The sequence below is a fragment of the Sus scrofa genome, chromosome 9, assembly GCF_054392235.1.
Source record: "Sus scrofa isolate SSC_HxYL_T2T_F1_AM1 chromosome 9, Sscrofa_HxYL_maternal_Yorkshire_Landrace_v2.0, whole genome shotgun sequence".
Taxonomy (NCBI): domain Eukaryota; kingdom Metazoa; phylum Chordata; class Mammalia; order Artiodactyla; family Suidae; genus Sus; species Sus scrofa.
Window position 1 is genome coordinate 128,810,378 of NC_139391.1, and position 27,758 is coordinate 128,838,135.

A 27,758-nucleotide genomic window follows, 5' to 3' on the forward strand; every position below is an offset into this window, starting at 1 on the left:
AAGGGAGGACTCTAACTTAATCTTTCTTCCTATAGAGTCAGGTGCATAAGGCGGGGGAGAGCAGACGTGCAGAATTAGGCTGAACCAAGGGGGTGAGCATCCAAGCCTGGTCTTTTTCCTGGAGGAGAGAGACAGGCCAAGACAAGCCGGTTGGAGGGCTGGTGAGAAAGGCACTCGCTGCTTGCCCTCTGCATCCTCCGGGCTTACAGCCCTGGGCCAGGGACACAGAGCTCTACGTTCTATTCGGATTACTGTTCCTGAGTTGCTGGCTGAAGACTGGGCACAGGATGGGGCCCCTAGGCCAGACACGTGGTTTTCCCCAGGAAGAGAGTCATTACAAGCCCTGCTCTGGCTTCTCGGTCAGCCCTGCTGGTCCCACCATGCTCGTGCTCCTCCGGGGAAACCCAATCCTTCCAAGCATCGGCCACGGCTTCTCTCCAGAATCAGGGCTTTGGTCCTGCCTCTCCTGAGCTCCACCCTGCCTTTCCAGAAGTCTTCTAGACAGCTCCACCCCTCTCAGACCCTGCAGACTTGACAGTCTCCAAAACCACCACTTTCCCCTCCAGTATCACTCCATTCCTGCTGGGTTCCCGTGTGGGTTCTAGCCCCTCAGGGTGATAGGTACAGGTATTTGGAGTTTCTTTTCCTCCATTCCCATTGCTGAACCGGTTTTTAAACCTTGTCATTGATTTCTGATGTATTTCTCAATTTCATTCCCTCCCAGCCATTGACACTGCCATGTCAGAGGTTATCAGCACGACGCATACCCTTCCACCCCCTCTTAATAACCAATCTTCCTGCCCCTGTTTCATCACCCCCATCCCCTATAAACCTTCTGGCACATTCCATCCCATGAGAGTTACCGTTAAAATAGATACCATAAAGCAGATCATCCGTCCAATGATCTTTGATGGGTTCCACTGTAGCCCACAGTCCTGCCTGACATTTCAATAATTTGGTCCCATTTACCTATCCAGTCTCATGGCCCATTGTACACGTGTGCCCACGCACACACAAATACACACATACATACACGCACACAAGCACACATCTGATTCCTCTGCAGCTCTCTCTGCCCCGACTGGCCCCACCTTGGGTCTGCCTCTCCACTCCCAGCTCCTTCTCAAAATCCAATACCTCCAAGCTAAAATCTCTCCTTTCCAAAGCTTTTCCAGAACCCCCTCAACCAGGAGGAATCCCTCCATCCCGACACCACCACTTTGCCGTGTGACCTTCTGACAGCCCGCATCCCAGCCGGTAGTTCATCCTTGTGATTTATGTTTTCGGATCCTCCCAAAAGACTACGTGCTCCATAAAGTCAGACTTTCTGACGTACTCCCCTTGCTATCAATTCTCATTGCCTCGTATGGAGCAGGGGTTGAATAAATGTCAGCTGAATTTGATTCTGAGTTCCTGAGAAAATGTGAGACATCACTGAGGCTTCCTTATGCAGAAACACACCAGACCCCTGCAGTCTCCAGGTCAAGAGGGAAGTCAGCCCAACGCTAATGACACCCAGGGGTGGCAGCCCAGGTACCTGGGGTGTCTGCAAACTACTGTTCCCAGCAACCTGGGCAGGGCAGAGTGGAATTAATCAAGAGCGAAAGGACACCTGGCATTGTCACACAGACCACAGAAATGTAATTACATTGAAGATAAAGGGAATTAAAGTCCGCAGTATAATATTTTTAAAAGCCATGATAGTGGAGGAGGAGATTTATTGCCAAATGCCCCCTGCGTGCTTATTTAATCAACATACCACCTAGGATAGGACCACATTAAAAGCTTTTAATAAAACACTCATTTGGATATTAGATTTGAATTCTGGTCAGCATGCGAAAGCTCTTCCACAAATCTTTTAAAAGCAATTTCCAGTTTGTAGCTTCCTAGTAACAGGAGAAACATGAATCAACATATGCCACATTGATTTGGGGTTTCCATGGAGACTGGAAGGACACAGGGAAGGGAAGGACAGAAGGAGGCCACTTGGCCCAAAATTCTGCTGGAAAAAAAAAAAAAGAAAAAGAAAAAAAAAGGCATCTCGATTCCATTCCTCTGAGCATTAGCAGCCTCATTTCCTGTTCATCAGTTCAAGCATCCAGATATTTAATTTGTAATCTCACAAGGAACATCAGAGGGGACATGGAAAAAAGTCAGCAGCCAAAGGTGTGGGCCCACGAGATTTGCAAAGAGGAGCCAAAAAGCACAGGATCTGGAATGAGAAGAAAGGGCCTCTGCTCTTAACTGCCGTTAACTAGCTCTGTGACGTTAACTGCCCTTACTAGCTGCATGATTACTAACTAGCATAACCAAAAGACGTGAATTTCAGTGCCCTCATTTGTAAAACACAGATTAACACACCTGCCCTGTCTAATTTTCAAGGTAGTTCTAAGAAAGAAATGAGACTGTCTGTGGGAAGGAAAATGCTTTGCAAATTCCAGCACACTGTACCCTGTCATTTGGCGATGCTCTGAGTTTCTCTTTAAATGGAATTTTGCCAGTGAGCAAGCATATGCAGAACAAGATTGATGACTTGGTAGAGAGTAGACTGACCTGGAGGGAAAAAAAAAAAAAAAAAGCAATGGGTTTGACAGCCCTGAGTTTCCATCCCTGCATCAGGATGTTCCAGATGTGTAACTGTAAGCAAGGAACTCTCCCTCTCCTGGGGTTATTTTCATCATGTCATTGTCTGTTATAAGAATTATAACAATCCTTACCACAATGTCATCGGTTTGTTATAAGGATTAAATTAGATAATGTCATCGAGTTTAGCACAATGTTTGACAAATGACAAATGACTGTTTAGTGTGAGTCACTCTTATTAGCTGTATCAACTGTTTCATTACCTGTAAAATGGGAATTAGGATTCCTACGGCTTCCTTATTTTACATAGAGGATACCTACTCAGATATTTGATAAGCTGTTTGGGAAAACGTACTAAGTAAATAGAATGTTATTATTTGAAGATTCATGTTTGCCACCTGCTCACTGAGGGGCAGAAAAAAAAAATGGCTGAAACACATCCGAAAGGGTTTTCAAGCCTCTTGGTGCATTGGGGTTACATAAGTCTCTCTGTCACCTTTTCCTTCTCTTTTGTTCCTCTTGAGGCTTGATGAGTCTCTTTACTTCTCCCTGCAGCCTCTTCTTCTTTCTATCCTCTTTTCCTTATTCATTATTTTTATACTTTTCCTTTTAAGTGTGTCTAGAAGGAATTTTAAAGTTAAACTTTGGAGGCTTTGGTGTCTCAACCGCAATCGGCCCTTAGATCTCCTAAAATTAAATGGTAGACCTACGTTGGGAGAAATGACATGAAATCAGGAAAGGTAGGAAAACAGGGCTGTCTCTCAGAGGAGAGTCTCAGTGCCATAAAAAATTAAGAAACACAGCAACCACATGCAGTATACGAAATTTAATTTGGATCCTGATTCAAATTTAAAACCATAAAAAATATTATTGGGAGTTCCCTGGTGGTTCAGCAGGTTAAGAATCTGGCATTATCACTGCAGTGGCTCAGGTCACTGCGGTGGCTGGGTTCAATCCCTGGCCTGGGAACTTCTACATACCATGGGTGTGGCCCCGTGCTCCAAAATGAGGCAACTGGAGACATGAGTGCTGATGAGACACTGTTATTAGTGTGATATCAATACCGTGGTTATTTTCCTTCTTAAGCAACGCTATTCTTTAGAAATGCACTCTGAAATATTTAGCACTGAAATGATATGCTATCTGGGAACTGCTTCAAAATCATCTAGGGTGGGAAGAGCAGGGGGTCGAAGCTGAGTGGTGGGCACCTAGGGGCTCGGTGTCCTATTTTCTTGATTTGTAAACATTTGATACTATGCATAAAAATTTTTTTAAATAGTGTGACCAGTGACCATAGGTGCTTTAATAAATAAAATGAGCATACAATACAATGTGTAAATGATTAGTGCAAGGAAATCAAAATAGGGAAGAAAGGTGCAATTTGCATGGATCTTGATTTCCTCTCTATTTTTCCATTGTAAACTTTCTTCCCCATGAATAGTTCCATCTTCAAAAAAAAAAAGAAGACGGGAACACGAAAACCTGTTATTTGACTTCTAGGGCGCTGTGCTAAAATTCACAGAGGTTTAGGGCATGACTCTTGGATATTACTTACAGACACTGACCCTTAAAGACTTTGCCCACAGTCACATTTCTTAGAGCCAGGACGCAAGCCCAGAGCTGCTGGTGTGGAATCCAGCTCCATCCTTTCTTCTCACAGCTAAGCTGCCCATCTACACATCCAGAATCCGGGGCAAGACGTCAGCCTTGGATGAGGATGCAAATGGTGGTCTGCTCCCTTACCTCCCCGATCTTTCTCTGTCCCTGTCGTGACCTCAGCCTTAAATGATGAACTCAGTTTTTACAAATTACCCTCCCAGTGGTCCGCTGGCTTCTGCGAAGGCAGCTGAAGGTCGGGAAGCCAGAGTGTAAGAAAGAGAGGGCTCGTGTCAACACACACAATCCTACCTGCCCACAGCCTGATCACAGAGGGAGAGGCCTCAGGTCCGACATACCTCAGCCTCGTTCCCGTTTCCTCCCCTACAAGTCCATCCAAGGTCACATGCATCCTCCCCTCTCAGGTGAGTCTACTCGGGGCGCATCCTTCCTCCTTGGCCTCAAGCCCTTCCTTCTGCTCTTACTCTGCTTTATTAACTCTCTCTCTTTTTAATTCTGTCTCTCCCATCACGCTTACAAATAAACAATACTCTTTCATTTTAAAAAATTCTCCCTTGGGCATCCTCCCGTGGTCAGCAGGGTTCCTGTCTCCCCATTTCCTGTCCCTTCCTCCACCCTTCACAAGTGGCTTCCAACCTACCACTCCCCGGACACAGCGACCCCCATGCTGGGAGGACCAAGGACCCTTGTCCTTAAGGACCACTTGCTTCCCTGCCTTCACCAAGGTGACCCTTCACTTCCAGCACCTCTACTCCCTTAGCCTCCTTGACCTCACCTCCTCCTCCCTGTCCTTCCCCTTGCTGGCTCCTCCTCCTCGTCCCACCCCCACATGGTGATATTCTCCTACCCTCTGCCCTTGGCTTCCTGCTCTTCTCTCCTTAAATGAAACGTGGGCAACGGCATCCTTGTCCACAGTCCTAACTACACTGGCTATACTGACCGTTTCTAAAAGCGTCCTCTAATTCTGGCCCCTCTCCCAGCTGTACAAATTCTTAGAGTTCATGGGTTGCTGAACATACCCCACAGATATTCCCCGGGGCACAACAAAAGGAAATATACCTCAAAATTGAGCACAGCAAATCCCCTTCTTTTCCGGACCCATTTCATCCCCCACCCGACACGTACATACAAATCTTAGCTTCCTCTGGAATCCCTTGTTTCTGTTTCTGGCACCACCATCCACTGAGTAACTTAAACCTTAATTAGGGAAGTAATTAGAAATGACTCCTTTTCTCTCATCTCCTAGAGTCAACCCGTTATCAAATCATCCTGACTTCATAGTTTCTAGACCTGCCTTCCCTCCAGCTTTGCTACTGCTCTGGTTCATGTCCTGGCTCACGGGTCACTGGTTCTTGTCCTCCTGGTCTCTGGGATCCAGCCTACCTCCTTAAATTCAACTCCGTTCTGCAGCCATAATCACCTGCTTAAATCACACGTGTGACCCTGTTCCCTTCCCCTCACAACCTGTGAGCCCCACCAGCCTAGGGATAAAGTTGGAGCCTTAGTAAAGATCCTGATACATATGGACCTCCCACCGTGGCTCAGTGGTAATGAACCCAACCAGTATCCATGAAGATGCGGGTTTGATCCCTGGCCTCGCTCAGTGGGTTAAGGATCCAGCGTTGCCATGAGCTGTATGCCTGCAGCTGTGGCTCCGATTTGATCTCTAGGCTGGGAACCTCCATATGCTGTGAGTGTGGCCCTAAAAGGACAAGAAAGAGAGAGATTCTGACACATAAACTCCCCAAGAGCCGGGTCCTGCCTGCCTGGAGAATCACTCCCCTGTTTGGGCTTCACGCCCCAGTGCTGCCACACTGCTCACCATGTGGAAGATGCGTCACTCCAAGCATCTAGGCCTCATTTCTGCCATGTGCTCTGCCCACCCACCTTTCAAGCTCCACTTCAGGATCACCTCCTCCAAGCAGCCTCCCCTGCACAGCCAGGTTCCACAAACACCTACTCCATGCTCCACCTCAGCCCTTGGCACCACTGGGTGCCCGCAACTCTCTTCTCCTAACCAGACTCTCTTAAGTTCACCAAGGACAGGAAAGTGTATGCATTCATTCTTTTATTCATTGTTCAACTAACATTTAGATACCTCGTATGTGCCAAGCAGCATTATTGACCTAGGTACGCTACACAGGTAAAAGATGTATTTTTCATCTCTACATCGCGGACACCTAGCCCAGGACCAGTAAGGTGCTCAGTAAATGTCTGTTGGATTTAACTGAACCAGCAGCCATCAGTGGATGAGCAACACTATGAGGCTGGCCAAAAGAGACAGCGTGGAGTCACAGAAATGGCTCTGGATCCCAGGTCAGGTGACAAGGGTTCGAACTCCAGCTCTGCCCCCTTCATGGCTAGGTCCCCTTGGCTTTCGACCTTGATTTCTCATTTCTGAAATCAGAATACTAAGACCATGTCAATGTCCTGCGTTACTGTAGGAATTCAAGAGATAAATAAGCAAACATGGATGGTAAATTCTTCAGCCTTATGAAAACATGAAGTCACATTGAAAGCATCAGAGTCATGAAGACAGAGAGGCCCAGCACCAAATAGGAGTGGAAAGGAGGCTGCAGAGGAAAGGGCAGCTTGGCCAGAGATGGAGAAGCAGCGGGACCTAGTTTTCAAAGCCCTGGGGCTGGGATATAAGCACGAGACACTGCCACAATTGCAACGTGGCTCTCTTCCTATCTCTCAGTGCCAGGGCACTGGTTATCAAGCCCTTCCCCTCCGTAGGCAGTAACAAAAGCTTTACCATTTGCCATCAGGGTCTACAGCTGTGGGCAGAAAGCGGCTTCAGCAGGCTCCCCCTCCTCTGAATGTAAAATAAGCTCTTTCTAATCCTCCATTTTTAATGACTTCAGCCAATGGCTTTTATGTCCTCTCTCCCAGCTCCATTCTAGCCAGCCCCCTAGAATCATGCAGAAAGGAAACTCCACAGCCATCAGACCCAATAACAGGGCAGAGCCCTCTGGGAAGTGAGATGCCTTGCCTGCTCCGGGGGCAGGTTAATGTCTGCACTGGGGGCGGGAGGAGGGACCAGGGCTGTGTAGGTGCGCTCAGATGCACAAAGATGCTGAGCAAATGCTGACACTTTTCTTTGAGAGACAAGGCCATGGTAGGAATCTACCTTAAGCCGTTCAGCTTTTCGGAGACCCTCTTCTTTCTGGGCCCTTTTACTGAAGGATTCAAAAGCTTGTAGACAACTCCATACAGAGAACCTTGATAAAGGCCCTGATGAGAATGCCGATGCTTTTTGGATGGTGAAGCATATTCTGGTCCCCAAGGCACAGAGGGGAAGCAGGGACCATTCTAGTGGCTCTGGAGCTATAGGTATTTGGACAAAGAGAAAATGAGAAAGCACGAAACAGAGAGTCAGGGATAGGATCAATAGGACAAATATTTTAAACCAGGAAGTCATGACACACAACAAAATTTAGATTTGTGTGGCACCTTCACAACCTACAAACTGCTTTCACTGCTTTAGGTGATCAAGTTTCTTAACCTTCTTGAGACTCAGTTTGTTCTGGAAAGTTGAGAGGAGTAAACAAGCATCATGTAGAGAAAGTACCTAAACAATGTTGACCCGGATATACTGATAGCTGGGAGCTACCATTATTCCTTTCAGATTGTTTTTTGCTTTTTATGGCCGCATCTGAAGCATATGGAAGTTCCCAGGCTAGGGGTCAAATCGAAGCTACAGCTGCCAGCCTACACCACAGCTACAGCAACTCGGGATCCGAGCCGTGTGTGCGATCTACACCACAGCTCATGGCAAAACCAGATCTTTAACCCACTGAGAGAGGCCAAGGATCGAACCCGAGTCCTCATGGATCCTAGTCAGGCTCATTAACTGCTGGGCCACGAAGGGAACTCCCTCATTATTCCTTCCAGTTGATCCTCACAAAAGCCTTTGGAGGTCAATTGGGCACTTTTTTTTTTTTTTTGTCTTTTGTCTTTTTAGGGCCACACCAGTGGCATATGGAGGTTCCTAGGCTAGGGGTCTAATCGGAGCTGTAGCTGCCAGCCTATGCCACAGTTCACAGCAACGCCAGATCCTTAACCCACTGAGCGAGGTCAGGGATCGAATCCGAAATCTCATGGTTCCTAGTCGGATTTGTTTCCGCTGTGCCACAATGGGAACTCCAACTGGACACTTTTTGTTGCGCCCATTTTACAGATTATAAAACCAAAACTGTTCAGGAGCCCTGAGTGAAGGACACAGGGTAATTCAATTAATGACCCTAGGGAGTCTGGGACCCAGGACCACTAGGGCTTTTCCGCACTATACGACAACGCATCATATTCAGTGCTGCTCTGACTGACCATCCCTGAGGTCCACATTTGGAGGGTTTTTGAAATGGAAGTATGATGGATTTTGTGCAGCCATCCATCCACACTTCCTCAGTCCCCTGGGAGTCCCTGGCCTATGCGAAATGGTTCTTGTGCCTAAAGAACTGTGTTCTTCAGGCCAGAGCTCACTGACCCATAGGAGAAAGACCTGGGCATCGTTAGCAGGTCTAATTTAACTTCACAAAGAATAAGAGTCTTCAGATTCCTTTGTGTGTAAGGCACTGTGTGAAAACTTTTTTAAGAAATGCCAAAAGGACCTGGTCCCCAGGAACAGCTTCCCTTTGCCTGGCTATGGGGAACTCGGGGCCACACAACACACTCTCATCTCCGCTCACCCCACTCCCACTCACCTTCTCCCAGGACACCTACTGGAAGGACTGAGCGGAGAGCAAAGGGTTAATAAAAACGAGTTTGCCAGATTGACTGAGCGCTCACAGGGCTGTCATCCCCAAACTAAAAATAATCGCCATCATCAGCATAATACCACGTTTCGTGTTTAGAGCCTTGAACTTTCCACAAGCACTTAGATGGTCTCATGAGGACAGTTATCCCACTCCCCTACTTTCCAGCACCTCCTGCAGCTTCCAAGAAAACCCTGGAGTTTTCCAAAACTACAGGAACCAATGATCCCGAAATAACCCAAGTTACAGGATGGGTAGGCTCTCCTTCCTACGTCACCTGATTGAAAGCATCCCAAGACAAAGACCTACGAGGACTTGAAAGCCAGGTTTTGAGCATGGAGTCAAACAATGAACTGATATTGAGAGACGAGCACAGAGAAAAGTGCCCCTCCACTTCCATTCCCCCCCCCCCCCCCGCCCAGATCACTGCCTAGACAGCTCCGAGAAGGACCCAGCTGATGAGCAGGGATTCGTCACCTCCGGTAGGTGCGATCGTGTCCTCAACTCACTGCTTAGAAATTGGTAGACTGCCAAAAGAAAAAAACTGCAGCTCTGTGTGGTGACGGAGGTTTAACTAGACTTACTGTGGTGATCTTTTCACAATATATACATAAACCAAATCATTATGTGGTACATCTGAAACCAAAATAATGTTATATGTCAATTCTATCGATTTTTTAAAAACACCGCATCCCCGCAAGTGTCATTTTAAGCATAGCTCTAAGAAAACCGATCCAGCGTGTGAGCAATATTGTAGTGGTGATGTTATTTCAGCATGATAGGTAAGAGTAAAAAGGTGGAAAAATATTTGTAAACTAGAAATTGGTAATCTGCCAGGGGATATGTTAACACCCCAGCATGGGAATCTTTTCATAATGTAAAGATGTATCAAATCATGCCATTGTGCCCTACAAACATATTACAATTTTATTTGTCGTTGCATTTCGATAGGAAAAAAAAAAAAGAAATTAATGACCTCCAGTGTATTTTGATCTCCCTCAAACTCCTTGTGATTGTGAGCCCTCCTGCATCGGAATGTGTCACCCGTGTTAGTCACCAGCAATACGGGAGACCAGCACGTTGTCTGGAAACCAAACAGATGCTGTGGGCAGCCAGACTGCTGGGCAGGCGACCCACTTAAAACAACAGCAGCAAAAGACATGAATGAAACTAACAGAGATGGTGCCATGGTCCTGATATCAACCTACCATATTCTCAGAGCCCCCACAGGGATCTGAGAGAAGAAACTGCATCCCTTTGGACCAGAAAGCAGGTTTCAGGGGACCTGGGGAGTTGGGATCCAGGAGGAGGGAGAACAAAAACAAAGGACCTTTGAAGCTTAGCACCCACTCACGGGGAAGAATGGGCATATTCCTGCACCCGTGCTCCTGGCAAGGATGACAGGCTTAACCCACTCAGAGGAGCTCTGTTAGAGAATCAAAGAGGATTGTCACATCAGGGCAGTGCTTCTTCCGCCCCGAGGTGTCCCACACTTCCCAGCAGGACTCGAGGCTCAGGATGGCCAGTTCAGGGACCCACTTGGCCCCGCTGGAAGAGCGGCTCTCTCTTACCTGTCTGGCGGTGGGCAGTGCAGCTGGGAAGGTGTGGCTGGCGCGGGCCCCAGCCGGGCATGGCTCAGGGAGGCCCTGAGTGACAGAGTCAGCCACCTCCTGGCACATGGAAGAGGGTGGCCGAGGGGGCGGCTCACCTCACCTCGGCCCCCAGCAGAGGGGCTGCAATGCGCGGCTCCCGCAGGCTCGGCTCCTCGCCCGGCTTTGCATCTCCCGAACGGGGAAAGCAGCGAGCGCCCGGGGGAGGGGGTGGGGAAGCGGAGGGAGGGGAGGGGGCACTCTGACAGATGATGCGCACTGCCACGCAGAGTCGGGGGAGGACCGCAGACTCGAGCAGGATGGCACTGCCTGGGTGGCTCTCCCCCGACAGCTCGCTCACAGGCAGCTGCCTCCGAGGGGCCGTCACCCTGGAGAGACAGAGCCCAGAGGGGTCTGAGGGTGGAGGAGGGGGAGGGAGGGGGTCCCCTGGGTTGCACAGCCCCAGGGCGGGGGGGAGGAGGTGGAGCAGGATAACTGGCATCAGGCAAGGAGAGGAAAACCCCCTTTGGCTCAAAAACAGACCAGGCTGAACTTGAAAGACAAAGGCCCTGCTCCTGGTCTGGCTTCGAGCTGGTCCCTTTCCTGCCACAGCCAACAAGCGAGGCCCCTCTGGCTTAGGAACGACCCAGCACAGCTCCAACTTTCTCAACGAGGAGACAAAAGTCAGACCTGGAAGAGTATATGACGCATGAAATGTTTCGTGAGGTTTGTCACTGAATGCCAAAGGCAAGCCTAAGTGTCCCCTCTGCTGACTGCCCCACCTGTGATCTGTGCTGGGGAGGATGTGATGGCAGGAAGGGGAGCAAGAGGGAGGGTTGGGGGATGGAGAGAGCGTGTCATGCGACGCTTCTGTTTGCAAAGTTCCCTTTGGATGGTCAGGAGCAAAACCTCTCCAACGGCGTGAGCCAGTGCCTAGAGCAGGTGCTGAGCGTCGGGGAGAACCCTTCACCTTGGATTCTAGATGTCCCCCTGACCTGCCGCCCACATGTGGCAGGTTCACCACACAGGCCCTGGAGCTGACAGTCACAGGCTCTATTTACAACCACAGCCAGAGAAAGAGGCTGACAGGGAACCAAACAAAGAGCGAAGCCAGAAAAGACCAAAGGAAGTGCAGCAGGGAGACTCAACAAGGACAGCAAGGAAAGGAAAGAGCTCCCGAGTGAGGGCCTTCTCCAGAGGGAGGAGCAGGGGATGGGACGGGGCCAAGAACCCCCACAGACTTCCAAGGAATCGTCCTCCTGGCTTCCGGCTGGTGCTTTTCCTTCAGGCCGCCCCCAGACGCCCTGACAAGTGCTGCCCCAAGGACCCTCCCCTCGCTTTAGGGCACTGCCTCCGTCAACCATCACATTCACCATTTCACTGCTGCATCTAAACGAACGTAGCCCCCATTCAACAAAATCAGGTCAATTCAGCTCAAAATCATTGGAGCCTACTGTGTGCTGTGGGGGTTGCAAAGATGACTAAGACATCCTTGTCCTGCCATGGGGAAGCCAGAGGACAGAGAGATTTAAATAGGTGATGCTAATGCAGAGATAAGAGAGCTAAGGGCTCAGGAGTAAAAAGCAGAGTTCCCATCGTGGTGCAGCGGAAACGAATCCAACTAGGAACCATGAGGATGCAGGTTCGATCCCTGGCCTCGCTCAGTGGGTTAAGGATCCAGCATTGCCGTGAGCTGTGCTGTAGGTTGCATACGTGGTCAGATTCTGTGTTGCTGTGGCTCTAGCATAGGCCAGCAGCTACAGCACCAATTAGACCCCTAGCCTGGGAACCTCCCTATACAATGGGTACAACCCTAAAAAGCAAAAACATAAAAATAAAAAAAGGATGGATATGGATAGAACCTTTCCTTTCCTCTCTAATGGCTCTGTGATATGAGACGTGATGGCTGTATCTAAAAAGACAAAAAAAAAAGATAAAAATAAAAACAGAGTGACACGGAAATGTTGGGGAAGGAGAGACTGGGTCCACCCGAGAAATCAGAGCCACCCTCTCAGAGGAGACCTGGTCTGACGCACATGGTGAAGGTTACCATGGATTTTGATCAGCGTGAGAGGAGAATTCAAGGCTGAAGGACAGCCTGAGCAAAGGCACCAAGTCCAGAGGTGCCCAGTGTGTCTGGGGAACAGAGAATGCTCTTCCCAGGAGGCTGGAGCAGAAAGTAAAGTGTGATGGGAGTCCATGGCGGAGGATGGAAATTAATGGGTACATTGTGACCAGATAATGGAAAAAAAAAAAAAAAAGGAAAGCTCTAAATATTTTATTACCAGATCCATGTTCTGAGGAGTTACTGAGAGGAACTGGAAGAAAATGAAGCTAGTTAAGGTGACTGTCAATCCCTAGGTGACAGAGGATGAACAAAGCATAGAGGTCGGTGAAGGCCAAGTCAGCAGGACTTGATTTAAACTGAGGGATGGGGGGAGCTCAGAAAGACAAAGGATGGGAATGGCTCTATAATCTCACATTTGAGAATAGGCTTCGAAAGCCAGAGCATCCAGGAGAAAAAGCAGTTGTGGTCTAGTTTCCTGGTAGAAGGAAAACTATAACGGGTTTGGTTTGGGATTGATTGAGTTCTGCTGATAACCCAGGGAAGAAGATGAAGAGGAGATGGACACAGAGCTGGATCTCAGCAGAAAGGTGGAAAGCTGGGAGCTCTCCCCCTTGAAGATAAGCGCTGATGGGAGTAAATGAGATCACTTAAGAGAGGGGCTGAGGACAGAACTCGAGAAACGATGATATTTAAAAGAGGAGTAGAGGAGTTCCCGTCGTGGCGTAGTGGTTAACGAATCCGCTAGGAACCATGAGGTTGCGGGTTCGGTCCCTGCCCTTGCTCAGTGGGTTAGCGATCCAGCGTTGCCGTGAGCTGTGGTGTAGGTTGCAGACGTGGCTTGGATCCCGCATTGCTGTGGCTCTGGCGTAGGCTGGTGGCTACAGCTCCGATTCGACCCCTAGCCTGGGAGCCTCCATATGCCGCAGGAAGTGGCCCAGAGAAATAGCAAAAAAATAAAAAATAAAAATAAATAAAAGAGGAGTAGAGAAAGAGGAGCCAACCAGAGATCAGCAGAGTGAGAGAGTAGAAAAACCAGACGAATGAAATGTCATGAAGCCAGGAAAGATGAGCTTTTGAGAAGGGAGGCTCAAATACCACGGAGAAGTCCACGTGGGTGAACACTGAGATGAAGATGGCAGACCGAATCTCAGGCTGAATTGGCAACCATGGAGAACGTGACTTAGAGCACCGAGTCTCAAACGTTGGGGCGCATGAGAATCCTCTGGAGGGTTTGCTGAAACTCCCACCCCAGCCCCAGAGTTTCAGATTCAGTAGGTCTAGGGTGGGCCTGAGAATTTGCATGTCTAACAAGTTCCCGTTAATGCTGATGTTGCATGTCTAGGACCACGCTTGACAACTACTGACTTAGAGTACTGCTGCCCACACACAGAAAACAGTTTTTGACAGCAAAGGAAACCATCAACAGAATGCAAAGGCAAGCTACTGAATGGGAGAAAACAGTTGCAAATCATATTAGGGGTTAACATCCAAAATATACAAAGAATCCATATACCTCAGCAGTAAAAAACAGTCCAGCTTGAAAATGGGCAGAGGATCTGAACAGACATTTTTTCAAAGAAGATATACAGATGCCCAACAGGTACATGAAAAGATGCTCAACATCACTAATTGGTTTTCACTAATCATCAGGAAAATGCAAGTCAAAACCACAGTGAGCTATCATCTCATGCCTGTTAGAATGGCTATTATCAAAAAGACAGCAAGCGTTGCCAAGGATGTGAAGAAAAGGAAACACCCGTGCACTGTCAGTGGGGATATTAACTGGTATAGCTTCTATAGAAAACATTATGGAGGTTCCTCCCAAAATTCAAAATAGAACAACCATAAAATCCAGCAATTCCACTTCTGGGTATTTATCCGAAGGAAATAAAAGATGAACTTGAAAAGGTATCTGCACCTCCATGTTCACTGCAGCATTGTTTGCAATAGCCAAGATGTGGAAACAACTTAAGTGTTCATCATGGGATGAATGGATAAAGAAAGTGTGATATATACATATACAGCTGAATATTATTCAGCTGTGAAAAAGAATGGAAACTTGCCATTTGCAACAACATGGAAGGATCTTAAGGGCATCATACCAAATGAAATAAGTCAGACAGAGAAAGATAAATACCATATGATCTTCCTTACAAATGGACCCCTCAAAAAACAAAAAAGCAAACTCACAGATACAGAGAACAGACTGGTAGTTGCTAGAGGTGGGTGTTAGTGGTTGAGTAAAATGGGTGAAGGTACAAACTTCTAAACAAGCCATGGGATGTAATGTATAGCATGGTGACTAGAGTTAATAATATTGTATTGTTTATTTTAAAATTGCTAAGAGAGTAAGTCTTAAAATTTCCTAAGAAAAAAATTTATAACTGTGTGGTGTTAGATTTATCGTGATCATTTAATAAGACACAGAAATACTGAATCACTATGTTGTACACCCAAAACTAATGTTACATGTCAGTTACATTGCAATAAATTTTTTTAAAAGATGGATCTATTTAACAAAAAGATTAATGAAAGAGTTCATAACCTTCTCAAGACTTTTTTCCTTCTGAATGCTAGATTTTGCATGAATGGGTAGCAATTTATGACAACAATGAATCACATTTTGCATTCAAAAATATAACTTTTCTCTCAAGTGTCCTTTCTGAAAAGTTTCAGTACTACCTTCCACCTGCAAGAGACTCTTGTTTGATTATGCTACACTGATAAATTTCCCTAGGTTATGTGAAATAAGTCATTTTTATTTTTAAAAATAAAGCTTTTCTTTTTATGGAACACTGGAGTACAGGGGGTCCTTGGCCCTGCCACTCTGCCCAGATGCTGAAGGAAGGAATATCTGAGCACTTGGCAGTATACACCAGGCAAACAAGTTGGGAAGCTTTGGCTTAGAGGAATGGAACAATGCGGAGATACAGTAACAAAGAGGATGCAAGTAGAGGCTTAGAAAGTACTTGTACGTTGGGGCTTCCTCTCTCTTGCTGCTCTTGGAATTCTGCAGACTCCATGTGAAGAAGCCTCTGCTAGCTTACTCTATGAATAAAAACGTGATCCAGTCAACACTATTGTACCAGCCAAGAGCCAATCAACTGCCAGACATGTGAGTTAGGTCATAGTAGATAATTCAGCCAGGAGCAAACCCAACAGCTGACTGTTGACACATGAGCAAGCCCAACCAAGGTTGGCTAAACCAGCATAAACCAGAAGGATTGTCCAACTGACCCACATGATTCTGAACTAATACATGGTTGTCATTTTAAGCCATTACACTTTTAAGATGTTTTGTTACACAGCAAAAGCTCACCATGGAATAGCCTAGGTTCCAAACCCCTTCTGAGTGCCCTTTTCCTTGCTCGCCAGCCATTTTTAACATATCAACCATCCCAACTTCATTTCCCGTATTAATGAGTAAAACTGACATTGCCAACTAATGAAATCCAGGCTTTTTGAGAAAGGTGATTTGTGTTTGTTTCTTCTGAAACTTTGGTCAACCCTTCTTTGCCTCAGATGGGTTACATTTTTACTTGAATATAATAGGTATGTTAATTTACTTACCTATCACGACACAGTCTATTTATGGAACCCTGCTTTGGAAGTTAATTTTGTGCCAGCTATTTTGCCCACATGTCTAACTGTCCCACCAGAATTGCTTAATCTTAGAGAGAACAGTGCCAGTGTAGCCTTTCAGTGATTTACAGACCAGTACATCACTGCACCAGTAAATTTATAAAATTCCCAGGCAGCAGTCACGGGGTCATCAATCTTTACTTTTCCAAATAAGAACATTAAAAGTGGGTATCTATGATTGCCATTAGTTTATAAAATAATCTTAATGCCAAAAAGGTATGAAGGACATAATCTGAGAATGAAAGCTAATTCTTCCCATGAAAGCTGGGGACCCCTTGCATCCACATTTAGGCACACAGAAATTGATATAAAGAACCATATATATTCATGCACATGCATATGCACAGGTAGGCATGCATGCCTACAAATACTGGATCATGATAGTTTTTTCTCTCATTTTTTTGTGGTTAGTGATAACTTTATCTTTGACTGAAAGCTATAGATGGACTGGATGGGGAACTCCTGGCTTACATCATTGCATACATGAAACAAAACTAGGTAGAATCATAAAAGACCATAATCAGAGAAGGCGTTTGATAAGACCACGTAAGGGATATCTCAGCACTCACAACCTCTGCTAAAGAGATTAGTCCTTTTTCCTACTGACCCTGGAAACATGCCCTGGGGGACATTCAAGGGAGATACATTTGCAGCTCCACAGAAACGGACATGTAATAACTAGCCACACTCACATTTTACAGAGCACTTTGAATGCAAACCAACCTTCCTACCTTTTAGCACACTCAGAAGGGTGCAGTTCTTGGAGCTCAGAAACCTCACTGTCGGGAAGTCTACAGGCCATCTGAATTTTGAGCAACTTCATAACTATCGGCAATCACTCCTAAAGAGCTGGAAGAAAGTCCTCACCTGAACAGAGGAGACATTTCCTCATACACACCTAGTCCTTAGATATGAGAGGTCTGGAGATAAATATCACATGCTTAAGATGAATGTTTAGTAAATGGTTTATATACATTCTGTGTCTGGTAGATGTTGAATTTCAAAACTTGTGCAGAATCGTGCCCATATGTCTGCTCACTATGAGTATCAACACCCATATGTAGTGCTCAACATAAAACTTGTTGAAAGGATGATGAATGAACAAATGAAATGTCTACTAGAGAGGGGATTTAACCTATTAATTTAATCAATTTATGTTTATTTCACACCTTCCAGGGCCAGAGAGTGTGCTAAGGATACCCATGCTAGGGATACTTCTATAAACAAGACAATTGGAGAGTTCTCTTGTGGCACAATGGGTTAAGGATCTGGCATTGTCATTACAGCAGCTTGGATCACTGCTGTGGCATAGGTTCAATCCCTTCAGGGAACTTCCACATGCCTTAGGGGTAACCAAATTAAAAAAAAAAAAAAATTCTTGGTTACTGCTCTAGTTTTCATTCTTCCTACGCTGCCTCTGTCCCTGTGTCAAAACCCACCTAACTTAATAAACAACCAGGCACTCTTGAAGGTAAGTCACAGACATCCCAAGGCCATTCTCAACAATGACGCTCTATGCTCTTCTTTTCTTTTTGAACTGCTATTTCTCCAAACCTAGTCTCTGTCTTATTCTAAACCCTCGGATCTGGTGCCCCAATTTCAATCCTATATTTGGTCTTTGTATCAGTTAGTTATTGCTGTGTAACAAGCCACACAATATCCTAGGGACTTAAAACAATCACCATTTTTCATTGATTATGTACCTGTGAGTCATCTGGCTGATTCTGCTGATCTGGGCCAAGCTTGGCTGATCTTGACTGGGCTGGCTCATGAATCCAAAGTCAACGGCTGGGTCAGCAGAATGCAGCTGGTCAAGGATGATCTAACCAGCATGCCTGGTACTTGAATGTCTGTTGGTTAGGGTGACAGGGCACATGTTCCTCATCATCCATCTAGCCCTAGCTGAGCTGTTATGGCAGAGGTAAGGTCCTAAGAAAAAGACCAGAAATGCAAAGACTTCTTGAAGCCCAGCCTTAGCACTGGCACAAACTTACTCTGACATACTTTACTGGTCAAACCAAGTCATATGGCCAGCAGAGATTCAAGAGCTGGATAAATAGACCCCACACTTGATGAGAAGAGATGCAAAGTCACATTATAAAGGCATGAATATAGGAATAGGTAGAGGACTGGGACGATTTTCATGATAAATCTACCACAATCTTGGACCTTTAATTTCTGGAGTTTGAATCTCTCTCTTCTCCCTGATCTCAAACCCAGCTCACTTTTCCGACTTTTCCAATTCTTCTGCCTCAGATAAGAATTTCCACTCAATTTCTAGCCCATTAAGGGGCAACCTCTGAAGCCAGCCCCTTCCTAACAAGAAAGAAACTCAGACTCCTTCCATGAGTCAGTTCTTATTCTTAAGTAATCCTCCTCTTGTCATGAAAGAAAAAAAAAAAAAAAACCCTTCAGCTATTGCTAAAAATAGTTACCTGAACCAGGCTGAACTCCAGCTGACAACTGTAATCAAAATTCTGATATCCAGAGAGGGCAGACCACATAAGAAGAACCCTTACAAAATGCTACCTTAACAAGGCTTATTCCTTGTTGAATGATAGAAATGAAATACTCTTTCTCAACTCTAAAACACACTTTTTCCCCTCATAGCTTAACACCTCCGTAGCCAAGATGTCTTACAATCAGCCAGTACCTATAATGTGGTAAGACTGGTAACCCCCTCTGACCCCCATCAATGTCCCTCAAAATACAAAGCTGTACTAAAAACGTAATTCCTCTTTCAACTGATGGAATCTTACAACTGAGAAAATGCTATCATGGGTCACCACCCTTCACTGCTTATTAAACTGATCTAAATAAAGTCAGAGAAAAGTAAGGCCTGAGAACTTGTAGGGTTTCCAAAATCCTCAACGTGTTCATGCCTCTAATTCAGGGAATTAGAGGTAATACTGGAAAGGATATCACCAATAACCAATCGTTTTCCTCACTTGATATTTACTAGAATGGCTGATGATCATTGCAAGTGATAGACGTGAAGTCCCTTTGTCTGCCTTCCCCTGCTACCCTTTGGTACAGGAGCTGCAGGACAACAGAATAGAGAAAAATATAAAATCAGGGAGAAGATGCCAAAGCCATGAAAATCTGCAATTGAGCTGATAGCCACTGAATAAGAAGCTGGCATCATCTGGTTATTGCATGGTTTGTTTCTTCGTGGTTTTTTTTTTTTTTTTTTATTGTGTTCATTATAGGAGTTAAGAGGGCAGCTCTGAAGCCAGACTACCTTGGTTTGAATCCCAACTCCATTACTTAAAAGCTGTGTGACTTTAGGGAAGTGACTTAACCCTGCTGGACCTCAGTTTTTAAATCCATAAAACAGGGGAAATAAATGAGTTGATACCTGTACACTTACAGTAAAGTCTGCCACACAGAAATACTCAATAAAGTTATTTATTAATTATTATTATTATTACACTCTACTTGAAATTTACTTGAAGGAAAAAAATGATCCTTTCTCTCTACAAAGCAAAAAGGATAATTCCCTAAAATCCTGGAATAAGCCTAAGTCCCTCCTTGATACAAAATAATTTTTCCCCTAGGATTAAAGCCACATGTACTTTTCCCCAAGACTTCTTTTTGTAGGTGGCAAAAAGTCAGCAATGTTATTTAGGTGAGGATGAACTTGCTAGTAAATTCCTTTTCCAGTGTTCAAAACTGCACCAGTCCTGAAGAAGAAAAGGGCAGAGTCACCCCAGCACTTGCCACAGGGAAGTGGAAAATATTTTACGAAACAGGCTAGACACACACCATATGGCTACGTCCTCAGAAACTCCCATGTAGACCCCTGCCGGGGGGTCCTCTCCCTGTGCTGCGCCTTCCCTAAGTTGGCTTCGTTGCTGCAGGGACCTTGGGACTCCGAGGGTATTCACAGAACCCTGGGGACTGCAACGGGGATGTGGGGAAAGTCCCTGGAGTGGCCTGCATCATGCTGCAGTCTTGGGGCCTTCCTGGCAGGACGGATATATCTACTCCAGGAGCCAAAAGGTCTGGAATCTAGAGAAAGCGGTCCCTTGAGGATTATAATGAATGCTGTGCTCCAGTAGGGCCGGCTCAATTCAGCTGCTTGATTAATGATACATGAGAAGACTCCAGGCAAATTTAATGCGAGAGCAAACCTTTACAGGGTACATGCCCTGGATAAGATCCGGCACCTCACAGCCTACAAAGGAGACTGCAGAGGGGCTTCTAAGACTCCTTCCGGAGCTTTGGGCCAAGGGTAAAAACACGTTAAGAGTCTGCCCTGGTCTGAGCATCTGAGTCCTGAGTGTGTACAAGCCCCGAGAGCCAGCCAAGGGGAGAAAGGCCTCCATCTGCTCCTTCCCATCTCTGCTCCAGCAAGGGAGTCCCTCAGCTGCCAGACCGGTCCAGTCCGGCTATTGGCTGACACATTTCAAAGCTGTTCTCAAAGGCTTTGATGAACAGGCTGTTGCTGGGCAGCAGCTGAAGCCATTTGCCCTGGAAAATGGAAGGAAGCAGGTGTAACCACTCACCCCAACCTGACCCCCCAAACAAGCCCCCACATACACTCCACAAATCACCAGGTTACTTTGTTGCCTGTGTATTTTAATGAGCACACCAATCTGACCCCTTAGCATTTCTGCCCCAAAACCTAACCGAGAGCATCATTCTTCTTCGCTTCCCTTTTGAGAGAAAGAAGTGCCAGTCCAAGGAGGTACTCTAGCTGAGACCCCAGGTTCCTCCTCAGGCTGACTCTGCCTGCAGAAGATGCAGGATGTACCTCACACTCGCTAATTTCCATAGGCTTCCTGAAATAGCAAAGTTCCTGGATCTCAGAAAGACTGAATACTCTTTACTAGATTTCTCATTTTATTAAGTACAAAAAACTAAAAGAGCACGTTACTTAAAAATTAATGAAATCTCTAATTTTTGCAAACTGATGAAATCTGTGTTTGCAAGTATGTAGAATTTAATATTTAGCATTTGAAAGTACTCTTCTGCAGTCATCTGCTTTGATCGCCAAAACAATCTAGTGGGCTGAACCTTGAGGATATTGAGACACCAGAAGAAAACTAAACTATCTAGGATTTATTGTGAATGATTTAGCAGAGCTGGGATTCATGTTCAAGTTTTCCCAATCCCAGTCAAATATTCTTTCCAAGTTTCCCAATTCTAATAAAGAAATTACACGTATTGTGAATTATTATCAGAAATATATATAGGAGGTGTGTATATATATATATACATATATATATATATATATATAGGAGTCATATAGGAGTTCCTGTCATGGCGCAGCGGAAACAAATCCAACTAGGAACCATGAGGTTATGGGTTCGATCCCTGGCCTCGGTGAATGGGTTAAAAATCTGGCGTTGCCATGAGCTGTGGTGTAGGTCACAGACGCGGCTCGGATCTGGCATTGCTGTGGCTCTGGCATAGGCTGGGGCAACAGCTCCGATTGGACCCCTAGCCTGGGAACCTCCATATGCCGAGGGCGCAGCCCTAAAAGGACAAAAGACAACAACAAAAAAAGACAAAAAATAATTTGTCATATAAATGTACTCAATATATTTGTCATTTTCTTTTTTTTAAATGAGATTTTTTAAAATTATAGTTGATTTACAGTGTTGTGTCCATTTCTGCTGTACAGCATAGTGACCTGGTCATACATATTTATACATGTTCTTTTTCTCATACTATCTTCCATCATGTTCTATCCCAGTAGATTGGATAGAGTTCCCTGCGCTATACAGTCGGACCTCATTGCTTCTCCATTCTAAATCTAATAGTTTGCATCTACCAACCCCAAACTCTGAGTCCTTCCCACTCCCTCCCCAATCCCGGTCACGTTTTCCTGAAAACCTGTTAAGTATGTCCAACATGACACTCAGGCCTCTTCTTCCCTGACCTGTTTCTCTGTCCCAAATAAGGTAAACATGTGAAATTGGAGGCATGGAGTAGAATAGTGGAAGTTTTGAGGTGATGGACAAAAAGCAACCATTGCATGTCTTTGAGCAGAATTATGACATCCTAACAGCTGCATTTTAGGAAACTTCATCCAGGGGCAAGGTGTCAGACTCAGAAGAAAAGGCAGAGCCAAGTTATCACTTCACTTGGGCTATATTCTAATCGTCCCTTGGGACAAATGCAACTTTTTGTCCCTCCCAGCACACCATACAGGAGGTTCCTGCAATGCTGACATTGGAGGTGGTGGCTGCTGCTGGGAGGAACTAAGACTACAGGACTGACCTCAAGATGATTTTTTAGATGCATCTTTCATATTCCACAACCTGGAAAATCGAATGGTACTTACAAAGGATCTTGACTTCCAGCTGGGGATAGGGCAAAATCTAGATAAAATCAGGAAGCAGGACCCTCTATCTAAAGAGGCAGAGGAAGGGAGTTCCTGTTGTGGCTCAGCAGAAAGAAACCCAACTAGTATCCATGAGGATGCAGGTTCGATCCCTGACCTCACTCAGTGGGTTAAGGATCCGGCATTGCTGTGAGCTGTGGTGTAGGTCACAGATGCCACTCAGATCTGACATTGCTGTGGCTATGGCTCAGGCCAGCAGCTGAGGCCCTGATTCAACCCCTAGCCTGGGAACTTCCATATGCCATGGGTGCATCCCTAAAAATACACAAAATTAAATAAAATGAAATAAAGAGGCAGAGGCGGGAAGTTCCCTCGTGGCTCAGTAGGTTAAGGATCTGGTATTGTCATGGCTGTGGCTCAGGTTTGATCCCTGGCCCGGGAAATTCCACATGCTACAGGCACAGTCAAAAATAAATAAATAAGTAAATAAATAAAGAGGCAAAGTTCGGAATCCTGTCAACCTTTGAGCTGAAGCTGTCATCAACTCTTAAATCTTTCCTCATCCCTACTGGCTTCTCTGCTTTTAAAGCTCATGCCTTATATTGCATATACTTGTTAACAAAGGGATCAATCAGCTAACCCAGGGAACGGTTAAAAGTCCAAGCTTAAGTAAAATCCTAAGTAAAATTAAAACATTATCTGTGACTTCCTAAATGTTAGATTTGCCCAGTGACTCCCGAAAGAAATTCAATTCTTCAACTTTGTTAACATAACCCCTAAGTGATAATAGAGATGGGAATTTCAGTCCATGTCAAAGGACTGGATCACCAGGAGATGACCTAATGTTTTGAGGGAGATTAGAAAATTTTGTCTTTTGATTTATACCAAATAGGTCCCCCTCCTAAGATACATCACGGTCCACTAATTTCAAGTATATGGGCAGTGAGTCCCCTCTGATATATGGAGTGCACCAGGTTGGTCCCCAGAATGTGCTGGCCAATGGCAGAAGGGCAGGAGCTATTGTTTCCAGCAAGTTCATTCATGCACATTCACTCATTCACTCTGAGCAGCTGCTATGTGCCACGCCCTCTGCAACGCAGGACAAGAGAGCGGGGTTCCGAATGGTCCAGGCTGAGTATACAATTCCAAGGCAGAGCCCCGACCTAAATTTTGCCAAGATTCCCTTGCCCTCCAGGCTTCAATCTCTACCAACTACCCTCTGAAGGGGAAGGAGCACTTTCTCCCGCAACCCAGGTTTCTGGGAGAGATGCCTGTGCGGTAGCAAAAGCGATAAGCCAACACTGCTCCCTGGGGGCTGGGAAAATTCTATCCTCCCCAGAGGAGGCGACACTAATCTGAATAACAAATTGCTCTGGACTCACAAAGCCCACCTGCCACCCACTCCCCTGCCCCATCCCTGAGTGGACAGCAAATAGAATTAGAGCTAGTGGAGGGGTGGCCTAAATTGGCATAGGCTTCAGCTAAGAAAAATACTATCCCTTTTGGTTTTGTGTCTTCAACTCACCACAACTCCAGGGGTTTTCTAACTTTATTTTCTCCTGATGCATGCTCGCTATATCCTCGCATCCTTTTCTTTGGTTCTAAAGTGGAAATGCATAACCAATATCAGCTCTAACCTGATTATCTGTAAAAATTGGGCCAGTACAGGGTCGGGGATAATAACTGCGGACAATTCTGAAAAACCATTTAAATTTGCCTTTGGCCTACATTTGTTTGGATGTGTGCATTCTGAAGTCGATTTACCTTCCTAATTATGTTTTGTTTGCATTTCCTCACCACACATTGACTGGGAAGGCAGGGAGGGGTGCATGGAGTGGGCTGAGTGTTGGAAAAAAAGCTGATTTGAGATTAAAAGTTGTAGGAGTTAAGCTACCAATTGCATCATTCATTTGAGAAATGTTTATTGAACAGCAACAAATGGTGCAGCACGGCACTTGGCTTTGTGGGAGGTGGAAAGTAGGAATGAGATACAAGGTTTGCCTTGAAGTTTGCCACCTTCTGAGTAAGTGTATCTCCACACTTGGTGATCATACAATGAAGATTTCACTACGGCTTTAAATACGAGCCTAAAATGCATTGTTTTTAACCCAAATACCAGCAGAATGTAATGTGGCTTTGTGTTTCGTTTTACGATGAAGTTAATTCCTTTTTTAAAAATTTAATTTCATTGGAGTATAATTGACTAACAATGTTGTCTTTGTTTCAGGTGTACAGCGAAGTGACTCAATCATACATACAAACTAGCCATTCTTTTTTCCCATATAGGGTATTACAAACTATTGAGTAGGTTCTCGTTTATCATCAATTTTATAAGCAGTGTGTATATGGCTTTAGCTCTGATGGGACTCAGATAAAAAGGGATTTCTCCAGTCACCATTTGTCTGTGTTTCTCTGCTTGTAAAAAATGCACGTTTCTCAGCTTGCAGAAAATAGCAGAGGCATCACTTCCCAGGGTACGCGCGCCTTCATGCTAATGGGTTGGAGAGGTTTCCCCCGAGACGGCATGTCTGAATTTACTGATGAGTTAATCACTGAGGAAGCAAATACTCCAATGTCTCACGTGTCCTCAGTTCAACCATTTCCAGGCAAGTCCGTCACAGTCTGCCTCTGGGTTTACATCGCTATGTCTGGAATCTGTGACACTGTCCCTCAGAGGGCAGGAGCCTTTCCCAGTTCAGTCATCCCTGGAAGAGAAGTGTGCCAACCTGGAAGAAGCAGGTGATGGGGCAAGAGCCACGTTGGACCCCTACTGAAGTGGGACAGAGGGGTAGCTCCATAACACTAACCCTTCCCCCAGAGTCTCCTACTAAAACGGGTCCCTTTCTGCTCCCTCGCTGCTGTTTACACCACGCAAGAGGAATTGGTAGGTGGATTATGTCTGTGCTGCTGCTGGGTGTGAATCCCAGTCCCAGCCTTACTGCCTGCACTCCTGGGAGAGCGCCTGGGCCCCATGCTGTCCTTGGTATGTTGTGGAAGAGAGGGTGGCCTCATGCTGGGGGTGAGCGAGGCAGCCTCAGAAGGCACCTCCAGCTGGGCTGTCCAAGGGCTGACCTGGTCATTATCGGCACCATCTCAAAGGTGCTGACTACACAGGCTCCTCGCACGCAGGCAAGGCAGGTGCCTCCTCACTGCAGGGGACCTAGGAAATCAATAAGCTCCTTCCAGAGGTCAAACAACACAGTAGTAAAATAAGTATTATTATGTGAAATGATGCATACATTATGTGTTTTCTTACTCTGTATCAGTTTTTTTTTTCCCCAAAAAAAGAACCTTCTATTTGGGATACTCAACATTGCTATAGATGGGCATGAAGCAAAAGCCTCAGAAATGACCCCTCAATGTCCCTTGAATCAATACTAAGGTAAGAGTAAATATTTGCATCATGAACAAGCAAGTGACCACATAAACAAAAGGACAAAGGATGTCGAGGGTAAATTTCCTTTTAAAACAAGATTGTGTGACAGGGACCTATATCCAGTCTCCTGGATAGACCATAATGGAAGATAATATAAGAAAGCAAATGTGCATGGGCGTGCGCGCGTGTGTGTGTGTGTGTGTGTGTGTGTGTGTGTGTGTGATGACTGGGTCACTTTGCTGTACAGCAAAAATTGGCACAACACTGTAAATCAACTATACTTCAATAAAAATCACTAAATAAATACAGCTAATCCCTCGCTTCAAACAAAACAAAACAAAAAAACAGGTCTACGTAGGGGGAGCCGAGGGACCTTTCAATTCTCGCCAGGGGTTTCAAGTTCCCAGAAATGCCTCTTGTAAGCATTGCTCAGCAAGGGAAAAGCAGCCATCTACTTTTATAGCTTTTCCTATAACTGAAGAGTTTTAGGATCAAGTTGGGGAGAGAGCACCCCAGTGTCCTCAAGGAACTGTTCAAAGTATGCCTTGTAAATACTCTGACTCCCCTGTACCACTGGTACCAACCATGCTACCGGCTAAAGTGAGCAGATGGAGATTTGAACATCAAGACTGAGGTAATTAACCACCCAAGTAGGAAGACCTGTACCCCAGAGTGCCTTCCCCACTCTTAAAATGAATGCAGCGGTTTATTATTCTATATCAAAAACCAAATTCCCCTGGAGTTCCCATTGTGGCTCATCAGAGGTTAAGAACCCGATACACAGCCTGTGAGGATGTGGGTTCAATCCCTGGCCTCACTCAGTGGGTTAAGGATCCGGTGTTGCCGAAAGATGGGGCATAAGTTGCAGATGCAGCTTAGATCTGGCATTGCCATGCCTGTGGCATAAGTCTCAGCTGCAGCTCCAATTTGACCCCTAGCCTGGGAACTTCCATATGCTGCAAATGCAGCCATAAAAAGAAAAGCAAAAGAAAAATCCCCCGAAAAGGTAATACTTGAGACTGTCCGTCATATACATCTCTGTGTGAATTTGTTTCAGATCCTCTTCTTAAACCAGGTATTGATAAGAAGAAAAGCTCATGACAAGCCCACATGGCTTGGAAGATACTGCTGTCATAAAGGTGTCCCAAGGAAGAAGGCTGGGCTTGCTCTGCTCGGAGCTGGCCCAGCGAGGCACATGGCCTCCTGCCCACCAAAAACAATGCAGCCACTGCGGCTTCAGCCAGCTTTCTAAGAACATTGGCCATTCAAGCTTGGCTTTGAACAGGTTAAGAACAAAGCCAGGCAGGGTGTGTGCCCAGAAGCATCAAGAATTTGACTTTAATATTTTCAGCCCTCCTTATTCCCTTTCCTGTCCTCCCTCTTTCCCTCCATCACCACCAGGATAACTATTCTAATAACCCTGTCCCTTAGGACCAGATGATCTCATGCTGTGGCTGGGAAGAGTCCAAGGGCAGAAGCACCTAAGACAACTATCTGGGCATCATCATCATCAATGAGTAACACGGTGCTAGGCTTTTTATGTGGATTATTTCTTTTCATCATCACAACCACCTATAAAGTAAAGTTTCTCGTATTGTACAATGCTAAAGCTAAGCCTTAGAGAGGTTCAGCCAAGATCACATGGCTTGTAAGTAATGCAGCCAGAATTTAACACAGGCAAGTCTAACTCCAGCATCAGCAACCCTCAGGAAGAAGGGCGACTTTGGAGTGATCAATCACAGGAGCTTGGGACTCTGTCCGTCTTCCACTCTGGCCTCATCCCTGCAAAAAGCACTTTTGCCCACACTACCTCTCAGGCGGTTTCCAGAAAGGA

General features: G+C 45.7%; 1 protein-coding gene across 44 annotated transcripts in view; it reads right to left on the reverse strand.

The window, feature by feature from the left end:
* RGS8 (regulator of G protein signaling 8) overlaps nt 1–27,758 on the reverse strand; it is a 139,967-nt gene that overhangs the window by 32,749 nt on the left and 79,460 nt on the right. For 9 of the 44 annotated variants that reach the window (XR_014816454.1, XR_014816458.1, XR_014816446.1 and 6 more), the window contains exon 1: nt 10,529–10,766. The exons of 24 other annotated variants lie outside the window; for them this stretch is intronic. The gene's annotated coding sequence lies outside the window, so the exon portion shown is untranslated. Of the gene's footprint in view, nt 1–7,333; nt 7,531–10,528; nt 10,767–17,959; nt 18,186–27,758 lie in introns of those variants that run through there. 11 more of the 44 variants (XR_014816447.1, XR_014816459.1, XM_084977898.1 and 8 more) reach the window with 2 other exon arrangements.